General features: G+C 36.3%; 1 long non-coding RNA gene across 2 annotated transcripts in view; it reads left to right on the top strand.

Moving 5' to 3' along the window:
* Positions 1-2,858: 2,858 nt before the first annotated feature.
* LOC115220446 overlaps positions 2,859-9,994 on the top strand; it is an 8,501-nt gene continuing 1,365 nt past the window's right edge. The window contains exons 1-3 of one of the 2 annotated variants that reach the window (XR_003882537.2): positions 2,859-2,876; positions 4,983-4,994; positions 7,679-7,789. This is a non-coding gene — a long non-coding RNA (uncharacterized LOC115220446). The other variant, XR_005002495.1, reaches the window with a different exon arrangement.

A 9,994-nucleotide genomic window follows, 5' to 3' on the forward strand; every position in this document is an offset into this window, starting at 1 on the left:
TTTCCTCTCTCCCCTCCATCACCTCGTTATCTCTTTTCTTGCCATCATCGCAATTCAAACATATACACACAATTGTCGAATACAAAGATTTTTGACTTTGCTTTCTCAACTTTTAAAAAATTGATATTTGTCGATGAAATTTTCCCCGAAGAGTTATTCCCCCTTGATTGCACTGGGACATCAAAGATCTTTGTATTCGACAATTGTGTGTATATGTTTGAAGTGCGATGATGGCAAGAAAAGAGATAATGAGGTGATGGAGGGGAGAGAGGAAAAGAGAGAGGGAGTAGAAGTGAGGAGTAATCACTGAATTTACGAAGGAGTATTATAGGTATAGAAGCGTAGGACCCGCATGAATTTTCCAGAACCCTTACCCTAACCCTAACTCCACCCACGAAAAAATAATAAATAAAATTTTTGCACCACAAATTCCGATGTAATCAGACTCTACACATTCAGTATTTGTAGAAAATTTCATTTAAAAAAATCCATGAGGAAACAAAGTTATTGATGGGGCCACACTTGTGAACGTATGCCTTTTCCTTTCTGCCACGGATTTTCGTTGCGATTCTTTAAAAACAACCAAGAATTACCTTCTTTTGCACTCGTCAGCACAAAACGCCCAGACTATACATTTCTGACGGGCCATGTCTGTTAATGCTTTTAAACAAGAATAATTTCATGAGAATCTTTGTATAACATTGTGGCCGTATGTCGACTTAATTAGTATTACCGTAACAGCATCTTGAGCATGCTGGGAAAATGCTCAATGTCATTTCATCTGGCTTTATGTTGTTGGTTCAAATTTCGCCGAGGTCAAATTTGCCGTTTATCCTTTCAATGTAGAAGGGGTCGATAAAAAAGTACCAGTTGAACGCTGGGGTCGTTGAAATTGACTTTCCCTTCGCCCGAAATTTCAGGTCTTTTGCCTGTAATAGAAAGGATTTGTTATGGGAAAGAATTGTTACTACGTCGGACAAGATGCTAAAATATATTTCTTCCATTGCTAAAATGGTAATTATTTCATTGAACCCGGAAGAATGAAAAGTAAGTCGACCTTGACAAAGTTTCAACTAAGACCCGAAAGGCAGACGAAATGCTGCAAAGCCTTTTGACCGACGTGTACGCCGTCGTCATAATAATAATAATAATAATAATCCTTTCTATTTCACAAACCTGAAATTAGGGAGAGGGGGATAGTCAAATACATCGACCCCGTTACACAACTGGTACTTGTTTTATCGACTCCGGAAGGATGAAAGGCTAAGTCGAAGTTTGTCCCCTTGTGCGTAGTAAAGAAATAGGTATTTCGTCTGTCTTGACATTCTGTGTTCAAATTTCGCCGACGTCGACTTTGCCTTTCATCCTTTCATGGTCGATAAATTAAGTACCAGTTGCGTACTGGGGTCGATCTAATCGACTGGTCCCTTCCCCGCTAAAAAATTTCGGGCCTTGAGCCTAGAGTAGAAAAGATTATTATTATTATTATTATTATTATTATTATTATTATCATTATTATTATTATTATTATCAACTCACAGCTTGTATTGCTAGGCATGCTGGAAAGTGTCAGCTGTCCACAGCCAACAGACTAACGTGACACTTGTTTACTGGTCATGCTTCAAGAACCCTGCGAAGAATTCTTGCAGTTCCAAGCAATGCTAGTTTTTGTAGGTGTTCTACCTTCACACTTGCACCAATCTTTTTCAGCCATGCTGGTAGTTGAGTGCTGATACTTCCAAGTGCACCAATTACCCTGGGTATCACCTCTACTCTCTTCATTGACCACAACCTTTCTATTTCCCACTTTAAATCGTCAAAGCTGTTTATTTTTTCTTCTTCTTTCACATTGACCCTGTTGTCACCGGGGCTTCCTATGTCGATTATCATACATGTACTTTATTATTATTATTATTATTATATTATTATTATTATTATAATTATTATTATTGAGTGAGAGAGCAGTGCATGTCATCGAAGTGACACTGGGGTAAATATATACGAAGCTCAGTATACCCATCATGACTACCTGTCTGATAAGGATACACCAGGCATATGCATCACAACAATATGTGCGCGACATGTTGATCTCATATCAAGATAAACAGCACATGACCTTGCAGTTAGAATTTTCTTCTGGTCAAGTAACCCATCCTGCTCAAAAGGTCCCTGAGAAGGGTTGCTTAAGGATGTTGAACAAACCACCCATGTTTTCACCGGTGAAATATTCAAACCCCAAAGAATCCCTGTCAACAAATGGCTATGATGCTCCCCCACTACTTCTGCTTGTGATCAGACATTCACATATCGTCAGCCACTAAGGGACATGCTCAACTGGTTAAGGTTAAACAACTGACTGGCAAATCTGTGGTATTGAACAGAATATTTGTTGTAGCTCATCTTTTATACCAAGACAAAACAATGTACATGATAACACTTCCAATTAGTTAAGATCAGAAGCCATGAGAGCCACTGCCTGGTATTGAATCAGGACAATTTATTATTATTATTATTATTATCATTATTATTATTATTGTTGTTGTTGTTGTTGTTGTTGTTGTTGTTGTTGTTGTTGTTGTTTTATTATTATTATTATCATTATTATCATCATCATCATCATCGTCATCGTCATCGTCATCGTCATCGTCATCGTTATCGTTATTGTTATTGTTATTATTATTATTATTTATTATTATTATTATTATTATTATTATTATTATTATTATTATTATCATCATCGTTTTATATATATATATATTTATTTATTTATCTATTTATTTATTTATTTATCTATTTCTTTTTTTATCATTTCAGGCACCAGCGTAAGTACAACCTCTACTTTCACATTTCTGGGACAATATTTGATAGGTAAGAAGGTAAAAAAAGGAACAGGATATCGAAGAAAGTACTCTCCTTTATTTCTTCTCAGCGATTTATATCCACTTTTAAAATAAGACTGTCCTAAAGAACATACATACACACATACATAAATATATATGTCTGAGTGTAGCGATATATGTGTGTGTGCGTGTATGTGTGAATGTACATTTATTTATATAAATTATAAATACAGAAAGTGTAAGTTGAGTAAAATTATTTTACCATTAGCTTTCCATATTCAGCTACAATTCTTTCGTAACTTACTATCATGTACTAATAATTTATTTTATTTCATTTTATAATAAAAAATTATTTACATGTCTGTATTAATAAATATCTTCCTTATATCCCAATATTGACCACGATGAAGGGGTAGAAGCTTGCATGGATGCCTTCGAAAAGCGGTCAGCCAAAATTATTCCATCAAATTTTCTCTGTAGATTATTGAGATTTGTGTTACAAAGTAACACAATGAAGTTTAAACAAAGATTTTACCACCAGACGAATGATTGCGCCATGGTTACCCCCGTGGCAGTTACTTTCGCTAATGTCTTCATGACGAAATTCGACTCAGTTACTAAAGACATTCGAACCCTTTTATCGTCATGAACCAATACTCTGGTTACGGTTCATTGATGGCGTATTTTTATCTGGGGAGGATCACAGGATAGTTTAATGGAATTGCAATTCTGTGACCGTTGTACTAAAAGCTATGGCTTTAAATCCAACATATAATTTACGTCTAGTTTTCTGGAAGCAGAATAGGGACAGAGTTACTTTGCAAGCCCACGTCTTTCCACATTTATCTACCCCGCTGCTCCGATCATCCACACCATCTTATTCGGTGAAATCCGAAATCCCAATTTTTTAGGATAAAACGGATTTGTACTGACTGGAAACATGCAAATGCTTTTGTTTGTCATTATGTCAAACGCGGTTACAGTGAATAACGATTAAAGGAAATAGAAAATGAAATAGCTAATATTAGCAAAGACAGTCAAACCTACACGCATAATTTTAGTAAACACAATACAAGAAAAAGAAGAATACAATAGATGACATAATTCCTTTTGTGATTAACTGGCATTTCATAAGTGTTGCATGAAAGTTACTAGCATGTGGCGAAAAGATATCCTCGTTCAAACAGATATTTCCTCGGCTACCTATTGACGGAATAAGAATAAAAGAGAATTATTGACCTCTCTTTCTGACTCCAAGAAAACGAATATTGGAGTATCTGCACGCTGTACCTTGAAAAACAGTTTCAAGAGAGGTAAGCCCTGTTCATTGTGCAACAACGTGAGTGAATTCCATCAGGAATCATAACAGAAATGTTATGATTTACACGGAAGATAGGACATGTAGAGATTTGGTGTACGCGGCAGAATGCACGGAACACAACTTGATTTATGTTGGTTGTACAACAGAACAATTAAACAAAAGGTTTAATGGGCACAGATTCGATGTCAGGCCCAATAACAGTAGTTTGACAGAACTTGCTGAACATTTCGTTTCAAACGACGGCAATTTTGAAAAAGATTTGAAAGTGCATATTCTCAGAATATGTTTGCGGGTTATTAACATCACGCCCTGGAGGAAAGAATATCAAGAGAATATCATCAAATTTATACAAAATTGTTTGATTAAATATTCTTTTTCTTTTCTTTTTTTCCTTCTTTTTTTCTATCTTTTTCTTTCCGCTTGTTATAAAAGTGAAACTTAAAGACTGATGATGTCATTCCATCAACGTGCGGACGCTAGTTGCTCTCGTTCATACTTCACATTTGAATTTCTATAATTTCAAATTCTTATCACTTCTTATTTTGAACTTGACAAAGACAGACTTACTTTCGAAATATCGTTCAACCAATAAAATATCTTTTACAATCGAATCGCGCTCTTCCTCTTAACTGTTTATCTTCGTGAAGAGTTACGTCAATCCTTTTTAAAATATTATCACTACTACTACTACTACTACTACTACTACTACTACTATTACTACTACTACTACTATCATTATTATTATTGTTGTTATTGTTGTTGCTGTTATCATCATCATTTGCATATCTTTATTTCTCTCCTTCTTTACTTTGTCATTTCAGCTTTATTACACTGTAAGTACAAACTTTACGTTTACATTTCTGGGACAATATTTAAGAGATAAGGAGGGGAAAAACCCGAGGAATATCGAAGAAAATACATTCTGTTAATTATTCTGGGCGATTTACATCCATTTTTAAAACAAAACTATTTCATAGGATAAACATACATGCAGACACACACACACACACACGCAAGCACGCTCGCCCGCACACATACACACAACACACACGTGCGCTTATATGTTAATGATGCACATAAATACATGGCAGGTATACATAATACTGAAGTGCTCATAAAGTAAACACATACAGACAAATATATAAATACACCAAAATTTAAAAAATAATGATAATATACAATCAATGAAGAGACAAAAAAAAGAGTAAGATGATACATGTTGATTTTATTAGGTATTTCTGTTTATTTAGAAACCTACAATGAACAGATCATTTCACAGACGCTAAACTATAAATTTCACAGGGTACAACCTTAAAGTTGACACCACTCCGCGAAACGCAGAAAATTCCTGTCTCGCTATTGGCTAAAAGTACCCACTTTTTTTCCGATTATTAAACCTCTGTAATCTATTCCTCCAATTTTTTTCTCCACAACAGCATAACTTCACAGCAATGAAGCTGAAAGGCTGCATTATTAAAGCCGATTTTCAGATTTTTTACTTCTTTTTAAAAAATGCATATTTTGCGAATGAAAAAACTAGATCCGGCATGCCAAACCTAATAGCACCATCTGGGTGGTATATAAGGCGGCGAGCTGGCAGAATCGTTAGCACGCCGGGCGAAATGCGTAGCCGTATTTCGTCTGCCGTTACGTTCTGAGTTCAAATTCCGCCGAGGTCGACTTTGTCTTTCATCTTTTCGAGGTCGATAAATTAAGTACCAATTACGCACTGGGGTCGATGTAATTAACTTAATCCGTTTGTCTCTCCTTGTTTGCCCCCTCTGTGTTTAGCCCCTTAGGGGTAGTAAAGAAATAAGTATATATGCATATATTTATATATATGAATACATATATACACACACACGTTCACACATACACACACTCACACACGTAAATGCATACGCACACACGCTCTTATACACACACAAATATATTTGACTGCAGCTTTAAGGCTAAAACAATTTAAAGATTTATATATATATATATATATATATATGTGTGTGTGTGTGTGTGTGTATACGTGTGTGTGAGTGTGTGTTTGTGTGTGTAGAAGGTAGAAAAGTAGCACACGAGTTGATATGTATAATGAAAATAAGACAAGGTAGAAAATGCTAAAATAATTTTATCATGGAGTACATTTTAGTACCGTTTTCTCTTTTTAGTCTTTTCAACTAAGTGTAATATATGAAAAAACAATTAAATTGGAGAAAAAGAATAAATGAAATGTTTTGTAGATATTTTCATAGTCATCAGATAGTTGTCTGTCTGTCTGTCTGTCTGTCTGTCTGTCTGTCTGTCTCTCTCTCTCCTCTCTCTCTCTCTGTATTCCTTTGTGAATGCCTGGTAGGTAGGTAGTAAACTTGAAGGAATAGTTTGGATACAGAGAATTGATGGTTTAAGCAGGAGTAGCCGAGGGAGAAGAAGAAGAAGGAGGGGGGGGGGAGGAGGAGGAGAAGGAAAAGATGAAGGAGGAAGGGAAGTAAGAGTAGGGAAAGAAGAGGAGGATGGAGAAAGAAAAGAAATGTACAGGAGTGTTGTGCCACAGTAAGTTGTTTGTGGAATCTTCTTTAATGGTCAATTGACCTAAAAGTGACCTGTTGTGGTCGTAGCAGTAGTGGTTGGAAATTTCTAAATTCTTGTAGTAGTTCTATCTGTGGTGGTGGGGGAATCCAAAAAAGGTTTATATTTTGCAATAAAATATGCTTCTTTGCTGCTGCGCCGATTATAGAATTTATAGCGGGGAAAAAATTCTAAAGTTGGATTGTTCGTTAGTGGTGTAAATATCTACGTGCTCCCTTAATCCTATTTTTCTGTATTCTCGTATTTTAATCTGGGATCGATGTACCGTTTACCTATTTAAAGACTATGGAAATATCTACTAAACATTTCACTTAATTTTTTTCTCCAATTTAATTGTTTTTCTTATTTTACTCTTAGCTGAAATTATGAAGTATATTTGCCACCTAAATGTGGCGGACTCATAGGTGACGATGCTACTGTTGTTTTTAGCCCTAGGAAGACATCTCCTCCAGCTGGCTAATGACACGCTGTCTGTGTCCGATTAGTATTTGCGAAGGGATATCACCATTCCCATCTCTAGCCTTACGTGATACATGCGGACCCGGGTTTCTGTGTAGTAACCCGTCATCAGCGTGTGACAATCACCAGCCAGGTATGAGAACTCATTCCAAACGCAAAATACTATATGCTTTTTTCAGTGACAAACTGTCGCTGCTCTGGAAAAAGCATACAATATTTTGCGTTTGGAATAACTTCTCATTGCTAGCTGGTGATTGCCATACGCTGATGACGGGTTAATACCCAGAAACCCAGGTCTGTGTGCATCATGTAAGGTTAGAGAGGGGAACGATAATTTCCCTTTGCAAATAATAATTGGACACAGGCAGTGTGTCGTTAACCAGCTCTTGTTGGCTAACGACCCACTGCCTTTTACAGCCCAGCTCTCTCTCTTTCTCAGTATATTTTTATTGTATATTGTTTGTTTATTATTTTACAGGGTAATAAAACCATTCTAGCTTTGAGCATCATCTCTCTGCTGCTGCTTATCCTAGTTATGCTCGTTTTAGGCCTACTTTTATTCATCGTCAACCGTTATCGTTCAAGCACTGTAAGTATCCACCTAAGGCTACCTAAAGTCTGTAATCATAAATCGTATACTTTCTTTCAGCAGACGATTACTCGTTTTTTACCATTTTATTGTTACATTTTAAAGACACATTGTTGTTTTCAGCAGAGAGCACGAGCTATATCCTAAACACACACGCGCGCGCACGCGCAAATTTCGAATCCACTTGAATTTTCTGCTGCTATAAAGCATGGTCAGCTGAAGTTACTGAAGTGCTTGCTTAAGGAATACCCAAGCACACATCTCTGTTTTTGCCAGGTCACAAAAGATGCATGTTCTCTAATCACAGGAAGTAGGATCCGAACTCAAAATGCTTAGAGCTAAAAGAAACAATGCCTTTCATTTGACTCTGTGACATTTCACTTGTCCTTAGTCCTGGACTGCTTCTTTATTTTCAATGCCCCTCCTCCTCTTCTTCCTCCTCTTCATCATCATTTAAAATTTGTGTTCCATACTGGCATAGGTTGGACGATCCCACTGAATCCGGTGAGCCAGGAGATTGCGCACAGCTCCAATGTCCGTTCCACACCAGGCCGTTCTTCCTAACGCCAACCAGTTTACGAAGTTTACTTAATGTTTCTTTATTGCTTTTCTCATGACACCAGCACTAGTGAGGTTGCCAGATACGATACAAAACAAGACCACTTAGGCGAGAATGGCTGGGTGTGGGTAGATTTGAGGGATGTGGTCTGTGCCAGGTGATGAGAGGCGAAAATATGATAGCAAGATAGGAACAGGTGTCTTATTGTAGAGCAAATTCAGTGGTTCCTCAGCAGAAAGAAGATATAGGAGCTCAATGCAGTCCTATAGTTTGATGGATCCCGTCAAACCACCCAACCCATACCAGCATGGAAAATGGACGTTAAATGATGGTAATAATCATATTATAATATATATATATTCTATATATATATATATATATACTATGAGAGATAGAGAGAGAGAGAGAGAGAGAGAGATAGAGAGAGAGAGGTGAATACTTGATAGCTAACTGGCATATACAGGTGCTTACAGCTATCAACTATTCACCCTGAATTTTTTGTTTATATAGATAGATAGATAGATGCAAATATATATATACATACATACATGTATACATATGTATATACTAGTTGACGTACCCCGTAATTCCCGGGAAAGCGTGGCTTATCCCTTGGTTCTGCTCTCATAATTGTTTCGCTAATCCAGTAACAGCAATACAAAATATATAGCCCTTAAAACAGTTTTTGTGCATTTATTGAGAATACCGAACTGTCTTACACAGGATCTTGTTTTTAAGAATTCCCAATAAGTTATGAATACTCAAATTGTAAAGTCAGTTATGTAATAACATGAAATTAATTACCCGATAGTAAGAATTCAAATAAAGTAGCCCCGAAAAGGGCTTTAATACATTCCCAGAGTATAAAGAACTTGGGAGGAAATACTAATAAGGTATGTATACTAAAATCGTGAAGCATGTTATGTAATAACAGGCTAATCAGATATGACATAATAACAATTCAAAGTAAATAACTCTGAAAAAAGCTTTTATACGATCGCAGAGAATATTACCCTCAGTGGCGCTAGTGTTGGTATATACCTGATGGAGATATCCGTTGTTGTTATTAGGTATAACTCCTTCGGCCAACACCGCCGATCAAAAAGTCATTGTCCCCACTTACTGTCCTATGCATCTAATGAAGGGAACTACAAACACATAGAACCCAATAAGTCACTAAAATGTAAGCCTAAAGACTTAAAGAACTTTTTTCCCTTTTTCTTTTTTTTTTTTCCTTTCTTTTCCCTCTAAAATCATTCTGAAGATGTTTGTTAAATGTAACGAGGTAAATGTAAATTTACTCCGATTTGATAAACAGAAGCAGCTGTAAATGGTTCCGAACTACAATTAAACAGTGACTTTTTAACACCAATGATCAACTTCTCGTTGTTAATTCTTACTCCATTTCTTTTCTTTTGCATATAATTAAAACACGGTTTTACATTTAAATTACCTAGCACCGTATACCTTATAGCTAGGACTATACAGAGTGAGGTAATTCACCAGGAGTGGCCATGCTGGGGGAATGCCTTGAAGAGTCTTTAGTCTAATGAATCGACTCCAGTACTTGTTTTTTTAATACCTTGTACTTATTCCATTTGCTTCTTTTGCTAAACCGCTCGGTTGCGGCGATGTAAACACACCAA

Source organism: Octopus sinensis, linkage group LG16 (assembly GCF_006345805.1).
Source record: "Octopus sinensis linkage group LG16, ASM634580v1, whole genome shotgun sequence".
Taxonomy (NCBI): Eukaryota; Metazoa; Mollusca; class Cephalopoda; order Octopoda; family Octopodidae; genus Octopus; species Octopus sinensis.